At 39.5% G+C, this 23142-nt stretch overlaps 1 protein-coding gene across 3 annotated transcripts in view; it reads left to right on the forward strand.

Annotated features, from left to right (window-relative positions):
- LRRC3B (leucine rich repeat containing 3B) overlaps positions 1-23142 on the forward strand; it is a 108049-nt gene that overhangs the window by 79266 nt on the left and 5641 nt on the right. The window contains exon 1 of one of the 3 annotated variants that reach the window (XM_001369880.4): positions 10250-10346. The exons of the other annotated variants lie outside the window; for them this stretch is intronic. The gene's annotated coding sequence lies outside the window, so the exon portion shown is untranslated. Of the gene's footprint in view, positions 1-10249; positions 10347-23142 lie in introns of those variants that run through there. 3 annotated transcript variants of the gene reach the window in all.

Below are 23142 nucleotides of genomic sequence, written 5' to 3' on the forward strand. Positions count from 1 at the left end.
AAATTGTGTATTTACAAATAAGGATATTTAAATTTTGTAATGAATTCTCAAATATTCGATTCAGAAATAAATTAACCTTATGGTCTTTTTTAAAGAAAAGCCCTTACCTTCTGACTTAGAATTCATATTCAATGTTTAATTTTATAGATACAAGGAAAACCCAATCGGTGCTCTTCACTAAATTAGACATCTATATTTTGAAGTTTCTTGTTTAGCTTCCCTACCTGAGGTCCTGAGAATGAAAAGGCTACAGTCAGTGTGGATCAGAGGAGATACTCAAACCAAGGTCTTTCTAACTCAGGCCATTAAGCTCAAGAGCAGTAAGGACTAGGCAGTTAAGGTTAAATGACCTGTCCAGGGTCACAAGGTAGGAAATGTTTGAGGCTAGAAGTGAACCCAGTCTCTATCTACTGTATCCACTGAGCCCATCATAGTATTTAGAAACTTTTTAGAAAGTATTTAGGAATATTTAAAAATTAGATTTATTTTTAAATTTCATCACTTTGTTATTTATCTTAATTAATATTAGTGTTCTTTAATTCCCCTAAATAAGATTTCCTCAATACTTGGGAAAGTGTCTATATCACAGTTTGCAGTGAAATATGTTTAATATTTACACATTGATATAGAATACATTACATATATGCTTATATATGCAAGCACATATTCTCTAAGATGCAGTTGTAGCACCTTAGAGATGCATCATAGCATCATGGTTAGAAGGTTGACCTTGGTGTCAAGAAGACCTTAATGCAAGTCCTTCTGACAGGTTTCTTGCAGGTGATCTTGGACAAATCTCTCAAACCTGCAGTGATCCAAGTGGTCATCCAAGATTAAATTGCAAAAGGTTGGCCAAACTCAGTAGGGACCACTTGGCTTAATGGCCTGACTAGAAAGATCTCAGTTTGAGTATCTCCTCTGATCCACACTGATCAGATTTAGGTAGCTAAAACAAAAATCTGCAAAATATAGATGTCTACTTTAGTGAAGAGCACCTGATTGGGTTTTCCTTACATCTATAAAATTAAAAAATATGCATAAGAACATTGGAATTAATATCAAGTAGAAGACAGCCCCATTTTCAGGCTCAGTGACTGGCTAGTAGTTATTTTGTATTGGAATGATACTAATTTAACTTTGAGTACAGTCTCCATCATATTATGTTTGGCCATTAAGCTATGAAGGTTGAGCAGCCTCCCTGCCAGATAAGCAGCATTTCTCCAAATGTCTTCAGAACAAAGAGTTAGTTTTTAATACAAGACCTCGAGGGGACATAACTTCTGCTGACTCATCTCTATTCTACTTTATGTTCTGCCATTGACCTAATGTTCCAGCTTGACTACTGCATACTTTAATCATTTCACTTCCTACTCATTCAAACTCCCTACCCTGACAGACCCTGGTCATCTCCATCCTCTGCCAGAGGGCCTTGGCTGCCCACTGTTCCCCTCTGATGGGCATGGAAATCTCAGTTTCCTCACCTATAAAATGATGGTGTTGGACTACCTGTGTTTTGAGGACTCTTCCAAGCCTAGGTCTTTGATCCTAACCTGCTACCTTGAAAAATGGCAGGCTTCCTCCCACATTTTCAGTTTCTGTGTTGAGATTTCATTGCATTTGATTTCAATCTCCTCCACTTCTGGACTCTGCCATTGTCAAAGGTTGACAGCTATTCCCCAAGCATATGGGGATGCGCCCTCCAGTTGCTCCTTTCAAATACCCTTTATCCTTCCTCCTGCCCCTTATCCTTTCCTGAGATTCTTAGAGAAACCTAGCTTGGGGAAAAAAGGAAGAGGGGAAAAAAACAAACACATCTTTGTCCTCACTTCACAGTAGAGCATTTGGCAAATATTGTTGCCAGCTGTTTGGGGGCATTTCTTGACTGGGAGGCATGTTTGTGTCTGACAGAGGGTGATACTTAGTCCACTGGTCTTGCCACTCTTGGTGTATATTCAGACTCTTCCTGGTTGAGTTGATTGCTGCAAATACATGTCATTTCTGCTTGTGGATTGGACAATTTTAATGATTTGTTCAGCATTTTCAGTTGGGAACTCAGTTGACTTCAAAGAAGGCAGCAGAGTACAAAGGAATGGTTCTAGAGTCAGAAGACTTTGGTCCAAATGTCACCTCAGACACTTAACCACTGCTGTGATCTTGGGCATGTCACAACTTCAATTTCTTATCTACAAAACAAAAGGCTTGAAAGTCTCTAGTATGGAATTCAAACTGGCTTAGAATGAACATGATATGGCATTGCCTTATTTATTTTGTTCAATATTGCTCTGTTACTTTTTAATCTGGTTCAAGCAACACTCAGGAGTTTTTTGGCCCCTTGGGGGCACACCTAGATTGTGATATCTGATACATGAGCCTTGAGGTTCCTTCTAGTTCTTGTCCTAGGATGCTAAGTTTGGGAAAGGACCAATGAGTAATTTTGAGACTTTCTATTTTCTGTTAGGGAGTAATTATAGCATAGCAGGGGAAATGTCTTTACAGTCAGAGGGCTTGGGTTGAATTCTTGATTGTTCCTCTTACAATCTGCTTGACCTTGGGAAAGAGTATTGACTTCTCTGGGTTTTAGTTTCCTCATATATAATAAGAAAGGATTGGACTTGATGACTTCTAAGGACCCTTCAAGCTTTGTCTATGATCTTATGAAAAGGTTGGAAATCAGACTGTTCAGCTGACTGACAAGAGATCTGAGCAGAGCCCTCATCTTTGTACCAATGATGAGAGAATCATAAGAGTGGGTCAGCAAATCCTGATGATGGCTAATTTCTGTATATCCTCTTTATTGACCCTCAATGCATCATGTGCTGTGTCATCTTTTTACTGACTTTCTGTAGTAATAATAATAATAATAATGAACATTTATATAGCTCTCTACAGTTTATAGACTCTCACAATAGCCCTGAGAGGTAGGTAGTATTATTATCCTAATTTTTCCCATATGGAAACTGAAGCAAATAGAGATTAAGTGACTTGCCCAGGATGAAACAGCTTTTAAATATCTGAGGCAGAATTTGAACTCAGGTTTTCCTGACTCTTGTGCTCTATCCACTGGATCAAATTCAAACTTCCAAGTTCATAGGTATTGTACATCAAGGAAAACATCATTCCCAAGAATCAAAAGATGGGATGGATGCCATTCCTATTTTGTAAGGAGTCAAAATGAAATGGCAAGTTGAAGGGAGCACAGAGCCTGGCATTTATAATAGGCACTTCATAAATTATTGATTGATTGAAGAAACTCCCATTAAATTATTCTGATACAGAAACAGACAATATATTATAATCTTACAGTCTTTTGGCCCCTGTTTGTTTGTTTGTTTGTTTGTTTTAATGCTTACCTTCTGTCTTAGAAACAATACTGTGTATTGGTTCTAAGGCAGAAGAGCAGTAAAGGCTGGGAAATGGGGGTTAAGTGACTTGCCCAGGGTCACACAGCTAGGAAGTGTCTGAGGACAGATTTGAACCCAGGACCTCCCATCTCTGGGCCTGACTCTCAGTCCACTGAGCCACCCAGCTGCCCCCTGGCCCCTGTTTTTGCAGGTCTATAAATTCAGATAAATCACTTAATCTCTTTGTGACTCAGTTACTTCATTCATAAAAATGAGAAGCCTGTAACAGATGACCTCTAAGATTTCTTCCAGTTCTAAATTAATGATCCTATTATTCCAAAAATCAGGAAGAACGTGACCTTAGAAGATTGATTTCCTGACACGGTAGATCAATTGACTGTTAAAATCCCATTCCCACAGCTTGTTTCTTAAGTGGTTGTTGAGTCATTGATGTCAATGAAGAGTGTACATCCCTGACCATTAGAAGGAAGGAGGAGGACAACCTTGGCCTTCTTCCAGACATCCTTTGGTGGTACTATTGGAAATCCATTCCTAGGCTAGACAGATTGACAGTCTCTCCTACTAAATGTTTTTTTCTGCATTCTTCCATAACCTTCAAAGATTTTTAATTCATTAAATGGCACTCCTGGACATGCCATTGGCAAAGGAATGGTAAGAACCAATTCCTTAAAGGTGTGTTTGCTAGCCAAGGGAAGAACCTTTCAAAACTCTAACTCCTGGCCTGACTAGTCATTTATAATATGGAGGTTCATCACCCCAGGTGGGCATCCAAGTAGGAAGGTCACATACAGATGAGCAGAGCCTAGTTATACTTAGCCTGGATATAGATGCTGTCATAACATGGCTGGCACTAACAAATATATACTAAAGAAATCTGTAGCTGGGATAACAAAGTTAAAAAATTCTTCTGAGATGGATATTTTTAAAGATAGCTTAGAGAGAAAGATGGAACAGGAAATAGCAAACTGCTCCAGTATCTTTGCCAAGAAAACCCCAAATGGGGTCATGAAGAGTCGGACACAACTAATACAGCTGAACAATAACAGAAAGAAAGAATGCAAAAGAGGAGGAAAGGAGGTAGACAAGAATGAGAGATAACAGATGAATAATCTGAGATGTCTTTGAGGATCTTCGAGCTAAACAAAAGAACCAAAGACTGCCTACAGGTTCACTCATTCAAAAAGTACTTTAATCCTCACTGTGTACAAGGAATTATATACTAAGCACTGGAAATTCAAACTGAAAACACAAAAATAGTTCCTGTTGTCTAGGACCTTATAAATTCCTAGAGGGAGAGGGATTGGATCAGTTGTTTCCTTGATAAAAAATAGCTGCCGGATATGGAAATACCTTTTGCCAACGCTCGTTGGCACATTCTCTGCAACCGCAAGTCTTAGAGAGTTGCTGAGGGTACTCGGACATTAAGTGATTTCTCCAGGGGAACATAGTTAGTTTGTCAGAAGAAGGGCTTGAACTCAAGTCCTCAATTCCAGATCAGTTCTCTAGTCCATATACCACACTGCCTCTCCAATATTCCTCTCAAGACAATTTAGTGCAAGATGATTTGAGAAAGGAGTAAATATTAATAACTAAAGGATTTGACAGTAGATGAATTGTGCCTAGAACAGGACAAATGATTCTAAGAGGGAATGCTTTCTAGGCCTGCAAAACTTTTTGTGCAAAGAGGAGACAGAATGCTAAATTTTGGAAAGAACAAGAAGGTCAGTTGGCTAAAGTGGTGAGTTCCTAAAGCAGGATAATGTGAGGTAAGTCTGGTTGATTGGCTAGAACCAAACTAGAAAGTCTTCTACATGCCAAGTTTTCATTTTGTTCTACAAGTTATGGAGCCCTTGAAGGATGTTGAGCAGAGGAATGGCATGACCCTTTGGGTAACTGCCCTGTGGAGAATTAATAGTCAAACATTCAGGATGAGAAGGTACAGAGAAGTTTGAAAGGAGGAAATAATGGACACCCTCTATGGATTTCTTTGTCTCTATTTTTTTTAACTCTTATTTTCTGTCTTAGAACCATTATTAAGTATAGGTTCCAAGGCCAAGGATAGGTCAGGACTAAGCAATTGGAATTAAGTGTCTTTCCCAGAATCACACAGCTAGGATGTGTCTGAGGTGTCTGAGACCAGAATTGAACCCAGGACCTTCATCATTGGGCCTGGTCCTCTATCCACTGAACCACCTAGATGCCCTTGTGGATTTCTATTAGCCTCACTACCTTTGTTCCCTCTATGATGTGTAATAAAGAGACCCAGAGCATAGTACAAAGAGAATCATGGGGCAGTCTAAAAATTCTTGCTGAGAGACAGTGGCATCATAGAAAGAGCAGTAGACTTGGCTTCCTTCCTCTTGGGCAAATCATTCATAGACCTCATCTTCCCTCTTCCATAAAATGGGAGGAAAATTTGACCTGACCTGTTTCTCAGAGTATGGGTAAGAATCAGGGATGGTAATACAGCATATTTCTGTAATTCAGTTTCCTCCTCTGCAAAGTAAGTTTAGACTTAGAAGTCTAATGTAGAAAAGACTTCTGAGTTTGTTTTTAGCCCCAGCTTCTATGATTCTTTGTAACTCTAAAGAGTCATAGGCTAATCACTTGACTGTCAATATGGCATCCTCGGGATATTGGCTGGGACACGTGCCCAAACTTCCCTTCGCAGACAGCCTTGAAATGAGCTCTGATACTTCTGAACATTGCTTCATATCGCAAAACTCACACAATGGTACCTCATGCTGAGCCTGAAACTAATAAGTAGATTTTCTTAAGAGGATCCCACTGCTTTTAAGGGATGATTGTTGTTTGTTTTTCCATTCCTCCATCTTGGAGGCGGTAAGGAAAATTCTTCATTACCCATTACAGAAGGGGGCAAAGGGTAGCATGGCTAATAGAAATTGGCCAGGGGTTTCAGGTTCATCCTCCTCCAAACGTGTAGGGAGATGGACGAACAAGCATGAAAATTGATTCATTTGCATTTAATTTCCCCGCCTACTGGCTGCTGGAGGGCTAATGAACAGGGAATGGACCCAGAGTAGGAAATGAAGAAAAGGAATGGATCAAATTATATGGATAATCCACAAATTGACTAACCAACCCCTGATCAGAAAGAATCAGTTTTAAAAGTTTATCTTCCTCACAGGGTAAACAGTGAGCAATAGTTACAGGATGCTGGATTTGACAGAACCTCAACAGATCTGGATTCAAATCTTACCTCAAATACTTATTAGATTGTGATCCCAAGCAAGATTTTATCTCCTTTACATCATCTTCTCATTTGAACATAATAACCATAGTATAATTAGCAGGTCATGAGAGGCTCAAATGACAGGATGTACGCAAATTCCTTCACAAAACTTCAAGCACCATCTTTAACCTAAACACTCTCATTATGCATAGCCAGGCTGGATGCTAGGTGCTAGATCTGCAAAGGCAAAGTAAAAGAATTTCTGCCCTCAGGCAGCTTATATTCTACTCTCTAAATGTATTACCACAATCAATAAATAAACATGTATGAATAAAAACATTCATCAGTAATATAATTATGATAAATTAGGATAATATAAATGATTCATAATGATAGCTAGCATTCATAGAGAAGGTTGAAATGTGCTTTGCATATGTGATCTCATTTGATTCTTACAGCAGTCTTGATAGGTAGGTGCTATTATTCTTCACATTTTATAGATGTGAAAACTGAGGCTGAGAGAGATTAAGGGTGATACAATTAATAAGTGTATGAGGCAGTATTTTAACTGGGGTCTTCCTAATTTCAATTCCAATACTCAATTTACTGCATGCCTCTGTTATTAAGCACCTAGTGTGTGCCAGGTACTGTGCTGCATCCTGGGGACACAAAGTCAAGATGAAAGAGAGACCTTGCTGTCCAGAAGTTTACAGCTTTCTTATATGTGTCAGTTTTTATTACCACCATTGAAAAAGAGATATGAAACTTGATGGCCTTGATAAAGGATCCCATTATGGTCCCATTATGGGACAATTTTGAGTTAAAGAAGAAAGATATAGGGAGTAAAACTAGGAGAAAATGCAGTATGTTGAGTAGGAAAAGAGATTAAATGTCAAGTTAGAGGGAAGGGTATGGAGAACAATGATTCTGCTCTTAGTGTATATTTTTTTTTCAGAATTTTCCTCTTTGTTGAGAGCTTTGGTTATGACCATAGCCCACTTTCCAAATTATTGGCCATTTCTGAGCACATTAGACACTTAATAAATGATCAGTGATTCATTGAAACAGAAACTCATCTATATCAAAACAAAAACAGAAAGAACTTTCCAGGAAGAGTTTATGAAAACCCATATATGAGGTGGGTGATGCCTCAGTTGGATTGTTTTAGCTAATCTTCATAGGAACGTAGATGTAGAAATGGAAGGAACATTTGAGGTTATCATATCCATCATCTTCATTATATCAAGGAGGAAACTGATCCCCAGAGAGAAGTTAATTGTCCATGGTTATATAGGTACTAAATACAGGTATTAAAATATCAACTCTTTGACTTGGCCTGATTCTTTGACAGTTTGTACCCACTACCTTCCTCCATCATTCACTCTCCATTCTGGACCAATTGATCTATTTTACTATTCCTTTAACTTTGCCAGACATCTCCCACCTCCATACTTTTGCTCAGGTTGCCCCATATGCCTGGAATGCTCTTTTTTCTTCAACTTTGTCTTCAACTCACTAGTTTACTTCAAGGTTCAGCTCACCTTCTATTTCATAAGGGAACTTTTTCATGTTCCTCCTCTTTTTCATTGTTCTTTCTCTCTCCTCAAAAGATGAATTTATTTAATAACAACAACAATTACAGCATTTATATAGCACTTTAAGATATTTGAATTGTCTTATAAATATCTCATTTGATCTTCTCATTAACCTGGGAGATAGGGAGGCAGGTACAATTGTTTAGTACTATTATTTATATTTTACAGATAAGGATACTGAGGTTGAAAGAAGTTAGGAACTTGTCTAGATTCAGACAGCTAGTAAGTGCCTGAGGATGGATTTGAACTCAAATCTTCCTGATTCCAGATCTAGCAATCTATCCATTGTGCCTTCTCTCTGCCCTTATATCTCCAAGAAGAATGAGAACTCCAGGTGCTACTTATCTTTTCTGTATTCCTAGTTGTGATTTGTACTTTATAGATGCTTGACAAATTCCTGTTGGATAAGTATGAATTAAAGGGCAGCACCAACATTTGAAGTTTTGTCCTTTGACTCCATTTGCTGTCTCACCATGCAAGGGCATTTCAAGCCTGATGTGTTCAAAGTATGGCTAGGAATTTATTGGACACATCAGGGAAAGGGAGATATCCAAGTCCTAGTTAATAGTATAAGTCAAGGGTCAGAGATAGGAAATCATTGGGCTTGTTTGGGAATAGAATAATCCAATTTGAATGGAGCATTGACATCATAGTAGGAGTTAAAACAGAAAAGACTTGAAAGGTAGGGGGTCAAGTACAAAATTATGTTTGATGTTAAGAACTCCCTAATAATTTGAGCTGTTCATGAGTGGAATGGTCTGCCTTGGGCATCAGTAGGTTCTCCCTTGCTAGAAACCTCAAGAAGAGGCTAGATGACCACTTGTCAAAGGTTCTACCTATTCTTTTTCATGTGTCGGTTGGTTTAAATCAGCGGTTCTCAATCTCTCAATTTGTAGCAATGAGAATACATAATGCATATCAGGTATTTACATTCCGAATCATAACTGTAGCAAAATTACAGTTTTGAAGTAGCCATCAAACTAAATTTTTTTTGTTTGGGGTCACTGCAAAATGAGGAACTGTATTGGGGGATCACGGCATTAGAAAGGTTGAGAACCACTGGTTTAGATGGTCCTGAAATTCTGGGAAGATACTGCAATAGCACAATCAAGAAGAAATGAGGCTGTATAAGTCAGTACCGGACTAGAGAGGAGGAGGTAGAAGGGACCTTAAATGACATTTCTAGGACCTGAAAGGAGGTCACTTTATATTTATTCTCTCTTTGTCTATGTTTTTCCCCTCTTTCTTCCTCTCCCCACTTTCCTCTTCTCTCCTTTCCTTCCTTCTCTTTCTGTCTCTCTGTCTCTGTTTGTCTGTCTGTCTCTCACACATACAGAGAAGGGGCAGGATGAAGAACCAAAATTTCTCATCTTTAGAACATTTGACTATAAGCTCTTAGGAAGCAATTAGTTCCCTTTCATACTATCCTACCAATGACATTGGCATCTCTGGCAAGTTATAAGCAAGTTAAATTTATAAAAGACCCTTTTAAAAAAGAGTTAGCATTGTGCACTTTCATCTTATCATTTTCTTCAGGGAGCAATTCTCTCTCCATTGACTGATTTCCCATTCTCTTTTGGGATATCATTATCTCTATCTATTCTTTTCTTACCTGTCACTTACATCTAGCTAAATGAAGGTTCAGATAGAGAATTCCAATTTTGTTTTATGCAGATGCATGTATGATGTCAGAATGAGGTGCGAGGGGAAGTCTTGTGTCTGGTCCTCACAATTAAGCAGGACTGGAAAGTTTCATTTGGTTTGTTGTTGACAAAAACTGGATCCCTGGGTGGCTGTTAATTTTTCCGGGTGGTTCCCAAGTGAAAACCATGTATAACTTGGAGCCTGGTGGCTCCCTGTAGTACTTAGTGGAACTATGACAGGATAGAAAAGATGGACTCTGAATCTCCTTTCTGACTTCTCTTTTGATTTCTTTCTTCTGTTGATCGGCAAAGATTTATCTTGTTGCAGAACAACTAGAAGAAGCCAAATGTGACCTTGGGAGGCAGGGGGCCAAAGTGGGAGGGGAGGGAAGAGGCAGGGTGAGGTTATTTTTAGAATGAATCCCCTCCATCTGTCGGGAAATGCTGACTCACAGATACCCAGAGTAAAGTAAGCTGTTAATCTTCAGTAAGGAGCAACCCAAGTAGTGATTTCCCCATCCTCAGAAATTTAATTACTGTTGAAAATTACCAGGTGAGTTCTTTGTTATTGTTTTATTACTTTGAAGAATTTGAATGTATCTACCTTAAAAAAAAAAAAAGACATTTTTAACGGCAGTGGAGAAACAAGCCCTCCCTCACAATTGACAAGGGGAAGAAATACAAAGTTAGGAGACATATCAATTATTCCTTCCTTGTTGTGTTAGGAATAAGGAAAATGAGTTTGGGAGGTCCATGTCCCCCTTCCCTCAATGCTACTGGGAATGCATAGGGGCAGGTAGTTGGTAATAGTATAGGGGAAAGGATGCTGATTTGGAGACAGAGGACTTGGAGTCAAATCTCTGCTCTGCCACTTGGTACTTTGGGGCCTTGGACAAGTCACTTTTTAGGGGCTTCAGTTTGATCACTGTTAATTTGGGGTGGCGTGTTGGACTAGATAGCCTCAAAGATCCCTCAAATCTGTAACTCTTGATACTGTTTCTTTCCCTGTGAACCTCTCTAAGAGCTTTTGGCTATGGGATGAGAAGATATAAGACAATGGAAGGAAATTCCATTTGTGGATTGTTTGACTGGCTTAGGGAAACTTGGAGAGACCCTCTCTTCAGTCCTTCACCAAACACACACACACACACACACACACACACACACACACACACATACACACTCTCTCTCTCTCTCTCTCTCTCTCTCTCTCTCTCTCTCTCTCTCTCTCTCTCTCTTTCTCTCTCTCTCTCACTGGGATGAATTGGCATTGTAAGGTTACACTGAAAGGAGTTTGGGACCTGAAACTGCAAGCGAGGCTGAATGTGTATATGTGTGTTTGAGTTTGTACATTGTGTGTATATGAGAGACCTATGGGTAGACACAATGGTGTCGTCAACCAAATGAAAGATTATGGTGGGGAAGTCAGGCAGTCAGTTAAGAGTTTGCTAAGGCCTTTCTGTTCTCTTCATATCCCAGAAGGGAGAATTAGAAATAACCAACAAATGAATCTGAAAGTATCTTTATTAAGTGGCTTCCTGAGTTCTCTGTACTGGACTAAGATCTAGAGATAAGAAAAAAGAAACAGGAAAGTCTCTGCCTTCAAGAGGCTTGAGTTCTATATAACAGGAGATGTACACTGTAGTAGATGCAAAGTAAGTAGATATAGAATAAACAGTTTTTTGTGGGGAAGCACTAGCAACTGGGGAAAATCAGGAAAGGCTTCCCTTAGGGGGTGGCATTTGAGTTGAGGTTTGAAGGAAAATTGGGATTCCAAAGCAAAAGTGAGAGAAGAGGGCATTCTAGGCAGAATGGGCAGCCAGTGCAAAGATACAGATGATAGATGGAATGTCATAAATGAGGAAGAGCAAGAAGTCCTCTTTGGCCAACCTAAATAGTCCCTTAAATGGAATAACATATAAGCCTGGAGGGGAAAGTCATAGTCTGGTTTTGATGGGCTTTAAATGCCAAAGGAGTTTGTGTATTCAGTTCTAAAGGAAATAAAAAAGCCACTGAAATATACGGATCAGGGTGGACCATGCCTTAGGAACATCCTTTCAGCAGCTTTATGGAGGATGGATGGGAGGGGGAGAGACTGGAATATTCCTTAAGAAGCTGTTTGCAGGAAAGAAGTGATGGGTAAACATTGTAAAATAGCCTACACCTTGTTTATTGTTGTGATTGTTGTTCTTATTGAGTTCTTTCAGACATGCCTGACTCTACATGACCCCATTTGGAGTTTTCTTGACAAAGATACTAGAGTAGTTTCCTTTCTCAAGCTGATTTTACAGATGAGGAAACTGAAAGTCAACAGGACTTGCCCACACAAGCTAGTAAGTGTCTGAAGCCTTGTCTGAACTCATATCCTCCTGACTCCAGGCCTGGCACACTGTTCCACCTTGGCTTCCCTAAGATCCAAGATCTTGTTTGTCCTTGGACAAATCATTTCTCTAGACTTTGATTTAACATCTATTAAAGAGGAGGTTGACCTTTACTGTCCCTTCTAGTTGTAATTTGTGTTGCTGTGAACTTCTACAAGAGCTGTTGACTTGGGGAAGGAGTGGCTATAAGCTCAATGTCAAGAAAAAATTTCCTTAAAATTAGAATAATATAAACATGGATTGGACTGCCTCTGGAGGTGGTAGATTCCTCCTCATACTACATCTTCAACAGTCTAGATGACCCATATGTGGGGGATGTTCTATGGTAGATTCTTGTTCATATGGCAGTCAGACTAAAGGGCTTTTGAGTTTCCTTATGATACAATTGTTTGTGCTTTGTTGTTGTTGTTGTGTGTATTCTTATCTGCCTATATCTAATGTGAAATTTAGAAATCCAAAAATGTAATCCAGTGGCTATCTGCCTTATTGGACCAGGTCATAGAGTGCCATCTCCACTTGGTAGAACTCTTCTGGATTTCCAAAGGATCCAATGGATTTTGGAAGACTTCCCAGTCAGTGATTGTCTCTGTCGTGTATGCAATCTTTTGGGTAATTTCAGATTATCTTCCTGAAGGCAGGATCAGCCTGACATTTTATTCCTCTCCTAAATCAGTAATCTCCAGAACCTTTCCTTCCTATGTTTGCAGTAGGATTTTTCTTTTGGCATATTTGAGGATTGTTCTTGCAAGAGTGCCCGTCTGTCAGCTTGCTGGGGCACTGGGTCCAGATATTTTACACAGTCCTCCTTTACAGTGGCTCAATGCCCAAGAAAAGCATTGAAAAACACCATGCTCAGCAGAACCTTCAATCCATAAACCAAAAACCAGATTTTGACCTTCAGTCTACTCACACATCTTTCTGTCCCAGAAAACCCAATTCATTTCTGCATATCTGAGGTGCTGAGAGGTTACCATTGAGATCTTTCAAATGGTATTACAAATCATAGTTAGAGCAGAGGTCCCCAACTTTTTCTAGTACAAGAGCTCTTTTAAATTGAGAAATGTCAGGGACTGCCTCTTCCTTCCCTTCATCTACTAATAATCCTATTGCCTAACATTCCAACTTTCTTCTCCAGGTCTTTTTAGAGACTGTCTCTCATGCTTGGAATGCTGGTTAGTGACCTCTTGGAATCCATACATCTATTCAAAGCTTGTTTCAGTCACTACCTCCTATACGAAGCCTTTTCTGATCCCCTCCCTTCCCTAGCTCTTAAGTATTCTCTCTCTCCCTCTTGAAATGATTTTGTATTTTCTTACTTGTATACACAAAGTATCCCAAAGTTTTAGTGAGCCTTTAAACTTTGAAGCTCCAAAGCGAACTAAAAATTTGGGATATCTGAATGCTGTGTTCTCTTTTAAGGCAGAAACCATTTAGATTTTGCATCCCTAACTCCAAGCATACTGCCTTAAATAGACTAAATACTTAATACATGTTTATTGACTTATATTGACTATTATACATTGACTAATAGAATAACACATATTTTTTAATAGTAATTCAGTAACATAGTCAAAATCACTTGAAAAATGGAGTGGGGAATTTCTGAAACACAGAAGATTTTAACTAAAAGAAGCCTTCTCTATGATTTATTACCTGCATTTCCTTGAACAAGACATTAACCTCTCTGGGTCTTGATGACTTCATCTGTGAAATAGGAGGTTTCTATTGGAAGATTTCTAAGGTCCCTTCTAGTCTGAAAACAATGAACTTAGTCCAAACCCCTCATTTTCTAGATCACAAGATCTGAGATTTAGCACTGGGAAATTGGATGCCATCTGGTCTACTGCCTTCATTTTAACATATGAGTTGGCTGAGACCCAGGCAAATTGTGATGTGCCAAAGTTCATCAAGGTAATGAATGCCAGGAGTTGGTACTTGAACCCAGGTGTCCCAGCTTCTGATACTCAATAGCCCAATGTTGCCTCCCTGGGTTGGTGGGGGACACCATCAGGGAGAAGACATAATACTGACTGCACACTAATTTCTCACTTAGTGTCTTAGAGGAATACTCTCCTGTTGACTTGTTGGATCACTAATAACTAATTTCTTCACCTGGGTTTCTTTTTCAGTGATTCTAGGTTGGAGGAAGAAATTAAATATGCATTATTTGATATCTCCTAGAGAGATCTAACTGTATGTCAGTCACTGACTCTCATTTCAGGCATAGGAAAGTGTCCCTCACAAGCAATGAGAGGAGGAGGGCATGGCAGGACCAGTTTCCCAATGAAATAGAATCATGTGCCATCTTTGGCATCATTGCCTCTTCTAAGTATTGCATGTGGTCATGGCCATTTTGTAGGAATGCTGTCTACTTGTCATGATCCTATTTGGGATCATTTGGAAATCTTCCCTGTCATACACAAGCAAACTTTTGAGAAGATGAAGCATCAGACAGTTGAACCTACAGAGTATGGGTCCAACTCCAGGTGCCCTTCTACATCCTATCTCCATAACCTTAGGAAATATACTCAACCTCCACAACCTAAGTTTCATCAGATAAAAATGAAAGAGGTCAGCCTAGCTCATGAGTTCTTAACTTTGGACCCATAATTTGGTTTTTATATATATTTTCATAACATGTCTCAACATAATTGTTTTCTCTGCAATCCTATATAATTTATGGTAATCAATTAAAAAGCATTATTCTGAGAAGGAGCTTGTAGGCTTTCCCAGACTGCCATAGGGATCCATCACTCCATCTCACACACACACACACACACACACACACACACACACACATCTAAGGTCCCTATGGACTCATAATTTTGGTTTGAAATATGATTCAGAAGGAAGGAAATTTATTTTCTTTCTGAAGCATACATGTCATAGTAAAAAGAACAGTGTATTGGGGAGAGGAGAAAGAGATTAGGATATCTGGAGTCTAGTACCATGGACAGTCCCTGCATTTGTCACAAAAACTTGCATTTATGGCACATTTTCCAACTTACAAAGAGCTTCACATACATTAGCTCATTTGAACCTCACAGGAATTCTATGAAGTAGACAGGGCAGGTATGATCTGTAGTGTATAGCTGATAGAACTGTGATAGTCTCTTGCCCTGAGCCACAGAGGAAGTTGGTGGCAGAGCCAGGGTCCTTGCCCTAGTTAAGGGAGGCAGTGGCATGTAGTAAAAAGCACCTTGAATTTGGAGACAGTAGAGACTTGAAATCAATTACATTCTCCATCACCATGAACCATGAAGTTACTGGGAAGTCCATTAATATCTCCAAGACTCAGTTTATTCATCAGTAATAGGGATAAAGACTGAACCTGTGTCCAGTTCCTGGGTGAGGAAATCCTCAGTACTAATGCAGGGTTAACACTTTCTCTGCGATTTACAATCTTAATTTGTGGCCTATGGCAGTGGCCTATGACAGTGCCTTTCAAGATGTAGTCCAGATCCTTCTTGGATGTCCTGAGATCCTTTTGAGGCATCTATAAGGTCAAAATTATTTTGATAATAAAACTAACATTTTGATTTCTAATAGAGTAAAGATAAATAGAGCCTCCTAAAGAAAAGTCATTTGGGAAGGAATCCTCAATAATTTTTAAGAGTTTAAAGAGAAATTAAAATAAAAAAGAAATGTAACAGGTGCTTTAAAAAAGGAATGTAAAGGGATCCCAGGACCCTTAGAGTTCTAAACATTTCAGTAACTTGTCCAGAATCAAAGAGCTAAGATATATCAAAGGTACAATTTGAACCCAGGTTCTTCTAGTTTTGAGGTTGATTCTCTATCCAGGACCCCATTTAATCATCAATAAAATAAGGAAAATAATAGTTATGGTTTCAATCTCTTGTGATAGTTGTAAATATCAAAAGAGTCACTGAGTATAAAATGATTTGCAAAACCTAAAGCATTCCATGTTTGTCTGGTATCATCACTGGAAAGTGTCCTGAACCTTTTTGTAGGTCCCTACCTCTCAGCCCCGGTTTTTTATATTCTGCAAGTGAAAAGATAGAGTTCAATGATTTCCAAACCAGTGCTAGTATTGTAGGATTGTCTGGGTTTCTTCTTCACTAATTATTCCTAAGAAAGAGTAATTCTGAGCTTTAAAAACACATCCCAGGCATTTTCTGGAAACAACTTAGCCCAGAATTCTATTTATTATAAGCTTGGCTATTTCAGGATTTTGCCAGTGGAAGCCTTTGCAAAAACAAATGGGAAGGTGATAATTTTGCGGTGGGGCAAAGCAGAGTCATTTTTCAAAATTTCTAATTGTCTCCCCTTATACTCTACAAAGCACCTGAATCCATTATGGGCTGGCTATCCCAGAAGCAGCTTGTGTTATAGTCTCTCTGATGGTATAGTTACAAATTGGGGCAACACAGGAGAATGTAAGCTTCTGGAAGGCAGTAACTGGCCTTTGCCTTTCTTTGTATTCCCCAGGATGTGTCTCATAGCAGGGAGGGGCTTAATAAATGCTTATTGATGAGTTTTCTGAGTAATTGAATATGCTCTGAATTGGAATTCGAAAATCTAGGCTTCGATCTCCAGCTATCATGTCTAAGCTATGTAACCTTGGGAAAGTCACCAGACTAAAGTTCTATTTCTTCATCTATGAATTAGTGTTTGAATCAGATGTCTGTAAAATCTCTTTCAGCTCTAGAGTCCAAAGATACCTGTCTTTGAAAGTATTAAGGAACCATAGATTTAGAATGGGGAAAAGTCCTAGAAATTATGGAACCAATCTCCATTTTGCTGGTGAGAAAACTACTCCCAAAGACCATAAACAACTTGCCCATGCTTACTTGTTCAGGTGGTAAATGGAAGGACCAGGGTTTGAATGCAGATTCTTTGATTCTCAATCTCAGGCTCTTTCAATTGCACTGTTTTGCACAGTAATGTATCATGATTTGAAAAGGCCACAAACACCTGCTGGGAAATAATAATAGGGATGAAAAAGGTGGTGGATGGGTCCCTAAGAAGTCTCACAAATTAGCTTGTAACCTGCTAAATAGTAAATATAAACACTAGCAAAGAACTCTGGTTAGCATTCTTGGAGGATCAGAGGGCCAAACAAGAAGGGCTGACTTGGGGTGAAAAGAAAACTTTTTTCATCTGTCTGCTTTTCCAGGGAGAATATGAGCAGACGGAATCTTCAAAATGTCATCCAAGGATCTGAGGGCATTAGGGAAGAACAACGCTTGTTCACTGTAGGAACTACAGGCGGCAGATTCCTTCTCATTCAGTTCTAAATCATAGAATTGGTTTAATGCTTTTCACAAAGGAAATTTCAAATGGGGAAAACAATGACCTTTTTTGTTTATTTTTCATGATTTTTTTCAGTTTTTAGAATCCCCTACAAGGAAATTTTTCCCACTAATGAAAATCGGCAACTATAACTCAGTCTCTCTTAGATAGCTTTCTGGGACATTGAATTAAATTTGTAAAGCACTTGGCAAATTCCTGGAACATAAGTAGATGCTTTAAAAATGCCAGTTTCCCACCTTCTGAGGAGAAGTGACTTGTCTACAGTAACCTAGCTAGTCAGAGACAGGATTTGAATCCAGCTCTAAGACCAATTCAGTATCCATGATGCTATGCTGCCTTTCTGAATTATCTAATGCAAAGAGGTAAAAGTACGTTTTTATAAGGTTGTTGGCATTAGGAGAATTAAACTACCTCATCTACCCATCTACCTCACAGGAAACCTATGGAGGACAGTGATAGATGTCTGCCCAATGCTGCAAAAGCCTTATCAGAAAAGCACTTTATATCAGAAAAGCATTATTTTTATTGGAGCAAACATTAAAGTTCTTTCAACAATGAATTTCTATCACTTTATCTTCCTCACCCACCTCAATCCAAAACAGGAAAGGAAAGACCATTGGCCTCCATAATTCAGCTGACTTTGGATAGTTTGCCGATAGAGTGGGAAAGATGGTCCTCTATAACTACTTCTGGCTCCAGAAGAACAACCTTTTTTTTTAATGTCCCTATCTTCTGTCTTAGAATCAATACTGATTATTTATTCTAAGGAGGAAGAGGGGTAAGGACTAGGGAATCGGGGTTAAGTAACTCTGCAAGAGTCGCACAGCTAGAAAGTGTCTAAGGCCAGATTTGGACCCAAGACCTGGTCTCCATCCTCTGAGCCAAGTAGCTGCCCCAATGATCAAATTCTTGATAGCCCTGAGGACCTGGGATCAAGTCTGGGTTCTACTGTTGTTTGATGAGAAAAGAGAAGGCAATGCAAAGCCCTGGTCTTTCACTTTCCAGATGAGAAAATTGAGGCCTAAAGAAGGGGAAAGGAGTCCTCAAGGTCCCATGGTGGTAATGAATAGTAAAATTGGAAAATGAATGCAGGTCTTCTGCCTCCAATTAGAGCATATTTTCTACTATTCCTCAAGGCTTCTGTGCAAGACTGGATTAAGGACTGTGCATATTATAGACTCTTGGCAGATGCAGTTAACAAATATACTTCATTTTGCAATGAAAAGAATTTTGCATATCAAAAAGTTGATTTTTGGTATTAATATCTTTGGCTTTATGAAGGGCAGATCAATGTAGACATGGCTTTCTTCGCCTTTTTCTGTGAACCCTTTGTGTGAACATCTCAGTTTTCTCATCGGCAAAGTGAAGAAATTATGACCAGGTCTTTGCATTGCCTTCTCTCTTCTGATCAAACAGTAATGGTACCCAGACTGTCCTTGAGAAATTCATGTATAAATATATCTATTTGTTTTAGAAATATATTGTATGTTTACATTGTAAATATTTGTATTGCATGTGTACATTGGATTATACAAATCTAATCTAGTATATATTGTTAGTTAGCAAAAAAATATCTTTTTATAGATTCTCTGGTTTTTATTGGTAGGAATGGTTCTGACTGTGCCTGATGGAGGATGCTTTGTCTGTGTGGCCCGAAATGAATCATTTCATCTTCATGAGTTTTGGCTTCCTTATCTATAAAATGAGCTGGGGCTTGATCATGTGAGCTTCAGTGTTCCTCCGAGTTCTCAGTTAAGGATTCCATGATTTCCTGCCTTTAAGAGATTTCTTTTTCAGAATTAAAATTTTAGAACTGAATAAGGTCAGTGGTCACCAATCCACTCAATCTTCATTCTACAGATGAGGAAACTGAGACAGAGCAAGTAAGTGATGTGTTCAAAGTCTCCCAGGTAGTAAATGTCAAAGCCAGAGTTCAAACCCACAAATTACGATAACAGAGAAAATACTCTTTCCTCTGGGCCATATTTACAATGTTTCCTACCTTCTTTTCTTCCTCTCTTTCTGTTTTTGACATATGTGTTAATTTTAAAAAGAAACCTTTATTGGTACCTCTTATTTTTATACTTCTTACATTTCTAATTTTATTTCTCACAATTATATTTGTCCTAATTCAGTGAATATTTATTAGCCCCTACTGGCTGTCATGTATACATGGCCTCAATTTTCTCTTTCCTATGGTCATTCTGATTCTTCCTACTACATCAGTCTTGAATGGCCTACGTCCTAGCAACTGTCTTGGCTAGGGAGGGGAAGAGGGAATGGTACAGCATGAGGAATTATGGATGAATCATGAGATTGTTGAATAAACAATCACTACTTCTACCATAGTGAGTCTCATCTGAGTGGCTTCCTGTCTTTTATCACTAGTAGAGCCTTACCAATTTAGGAAACAGGCCAAACTGTAGTCCCAAATGTCTCAGAGAGGACCTTGAAACTAGAATTAAAAGGAACTCACAGAACACCCTAATCGTCTCTTCATTTCACAGTTGTTGATACTGAGGACCACAAAGATGAAGGGACTTATCCAAGGTCACCATAGGTGCTAAGACACACATAGGATTCATCTGGGTAAACGTGTTATTATTGCTAGTATTGCCCCCCTACTGAAGTCCTCCAGAAGTGCTTCCTAGAAGCACAGAGATGACTCAGCTTTCCTGAAGCTTGTTAGTACTGGCTCTGCCTGATCTTACCAATCCCTTAAAACAACTACTGTTCATACTGAATTTGTTTAAAGCTTTCATAGAACTTTATATTCATTATCTCATTTGATTCTCACAATAATCCTGGGAAATAAAGGAGGTGAGAACTGGTCTTTGACCTTCCTTGGGAAGAGAGGAGCATAGATTTCTACTTGGATGGCTATCTACTCCAAACCCCTCATTTTATAGATAAGAAATGGGCTTAGAGAAAGGAAGGGATGGTTCAAGGTAATAAGTAGCGGAAGTAGGATTTGATTCCAAGTCCAATTTTTTCTATTAGAGTGTGATTCTTGTTAATTTTGTTGTTTAATTTTATCCAACTCTGAATAACCCCATGGATAGTTTTCCTGGCAAAGATACTGGAGTGGCTTGCCATTTCCTTCTCCAATGTGTCTCCATTTTACAGATGAATAACTGAGACAAATTAGGGGTTAAATAATTTGCCCAGAGTCACACAGCTACCAAATGTTGGGAACTGGATTTGAACTCAAGACTCCCTGACTCCATACCCATCACTCTATGCACTGTGCCACCTAGCTGCCCATTTTCCATTGTGCTCTTCTGCTTCTCTAAGTCCCAGAGAGCACTGGTTACTTGCCTCATGTTCACATAGCCAGAATGTGTCCGTTGAGACTCCACTGCAGGTCATCCTGACTCTGAGGTCAGCTTTCTAGCCAAGATAGCACACTGCCTCTCTGGCGCCCTTCCTTCTACAATCAAGATGACTTCCTCATATCCCATACTGTTTCCCCCTTTCATGGCGTCAGTGGCACCAGAGATGGGAAGCTCCCCTGGGAAAAGCATGGGATGAGGGGACAGGCAGAGAGCCTCAGCTTTGCCTCAACATGGTGACTTGCCAGAACTATTGTTGATGTTCAGCTTGGTGATGCCAACCCTAATTGTTTTCTGGGATTGGGGACTATTTTAAATGCTTCATCCCTACTGAATCCTCCCAGCTGTGACTCAGAGCATCAGTCAGCTGTGAAGGAGGTGAGTTGTTAGCATAGTTCTGTGCTCTGTTGGGTAACTAGTCCACATACAATTAAGACTCAACTGTGTGTTGGGCCTTGAAGACGGTGCAAGGCTAGCCAGGTGACCCTCCTGGGGCCAGTGTGAGTGAGCAGTCCAGGGCTGAATCACAGGGCAAGAGCAATCAATGACTGCGGGACCCTGGGCTAAGGTAGTCTCAGACTGAGTAAGCCACTCAGGGCATCCAGAGACATAGCCCTGGAGGGTCTTTCTAGCTGAGGATGACTCAGGTTAGAGACCTCATGTTGCTAGCAATGAACTTGCCTCCTTGCCTGGAGTCATGTAACAAGGTCATTAACACTCCTTCCCCACCCCACCCCCACACACCCCTGACTAGATGAAAGGGGATGAGTTAATAGAGGAGTGATTGATGTCAACTTTTCAAGTCCAGCATTTTCAAATTGGCCTTGCTTACCCAGCACTTCTTAGCATCAGGTGTTTAAAGCATTGAAGGAAATGCACAATTTCAACTAAAACGGAGTGAATATGAAGATGTGGAATTTTCCCTATTCCCCCCGAAATCTATATGCAGGCCCATCAGGGATCCCAGATTAAGGACATCATTTAGAATAGATTCATGTAAAACAAAAAAGAAAAAGGAGAGAAGAGAGGGAAGGGAGAAGAGGAGAGGGGAGGGAAGGAGAGAAAAAAAGAAGAGGAGATGGGAGGGGAAAAAAGAGGAGAAAAGAGAAGAGAGAGGAAGAGGAAAAAGGAAAGAAGAGAAGAGTTCACAGTATATAAGTGATGGGAAAGTAGGTAGGAGGGTTCAGCTGTATGGCTCAGGGGCTCAAGAGCCAGGTCTAGAGATTCTGGGTTCAAATCTGGTCTCAGACACTTCCCAGCTGTGGGACCCTGGGCAAGTCACTTAACCCCCTTTGCCTACCCCTTACTGCTCTTCTGCCTTGGAACCATTACACAATATTGATTTGAAGCTGGTAGGTAGGATTTAAAAAAGAAAGTAAGGGAAAAGAAAAAGAAAGAAAAAAAGAAAAAGGAAAGAAAAGGAAAAGGAAAAGAAAAAGAAAAGAAAAATAGATAGGAAAAAGGCCTTCCTGAGTGATTTTCTATTAAATCTTCTATTTATCCTTCACCTCTATTCCCTTCCCCCTCTGGTATTCTACTTTCTCCCCTTAAGAACTCAAGTCTTGGAGTCAGAAGGCTTTGACCCAAATGGTAGCTTCTGAAATTATTAGTTCCATGACCAAGGGCAAATCCTTGAACCTGAGTCTCAAGCCCATAATCTATAAAAATGGGGATGATTCAGGGACCAGTGTCAGTCCCAATGCCAGGCTCCCTGCTTCAGAGAGGTTTCTTTAGCAATGTGACCCTCCAGTTCTTCCCTTTGGAAACCTGATTTCTGACATATCTTTCTCAAGCTGACACCTGGACAAGATACTGGCTTAGGAGAATAACAAAGGTGGGGTGTGATCCCACCATGAGATTTCTAAAATGTTTGGGCAGGACACAAAGAGGCTTGTTTGTGAAGTCAGAAAACCTGGCTTCCTGACCTGAGTTTGCCATTTTAGTAAATGTGTGACTTGGGGTAAGTCACTGCGCTTTCCTAAACATCCATTTCTTCCTCCATACAATAGGAAGGATAACACCTATCTAATCAGTGTGCTGTGTAGTCTATGTGTGAGTTTTCACTTGATTCAATAATAACAACAATAATAGCTAGCATTTCTACAGTGCTTTAAGATGTGCAAAGTAAGTTAAACATTCTGTCTCATTGGTCCTCACCACAATCTTTAAGGTGATGGGGATAGAGAAAGCATTGGGTATACAATCAGAGGATCCAGGTTCAAATCTTGGATTTACCAATCACTACCCATCATACCTAGGCAAGCCACTTAAATTCTCTGGGCTTCAGTATATTCTTCTATGAACAATGGTGATTTCCGAGACTCCTTCTGGCTTTCAATCTGTGACCCTAAATTTGGCCATC

The sequence above is a fragment of the Monodelphis domestica genome, chromosome 5, assembly GCF_027887165.1.
Source record: "Monodelphis domestica isolate mMonDom1 chromosome 5, mMonDom1.pri, whole genome shotgun sequence".
NCBI lineage: Eukaryota > Metazoa > Chordata > Mammalia > Didelphimorphia > Didelphidae > Monodelphis > Monodelphis domestica.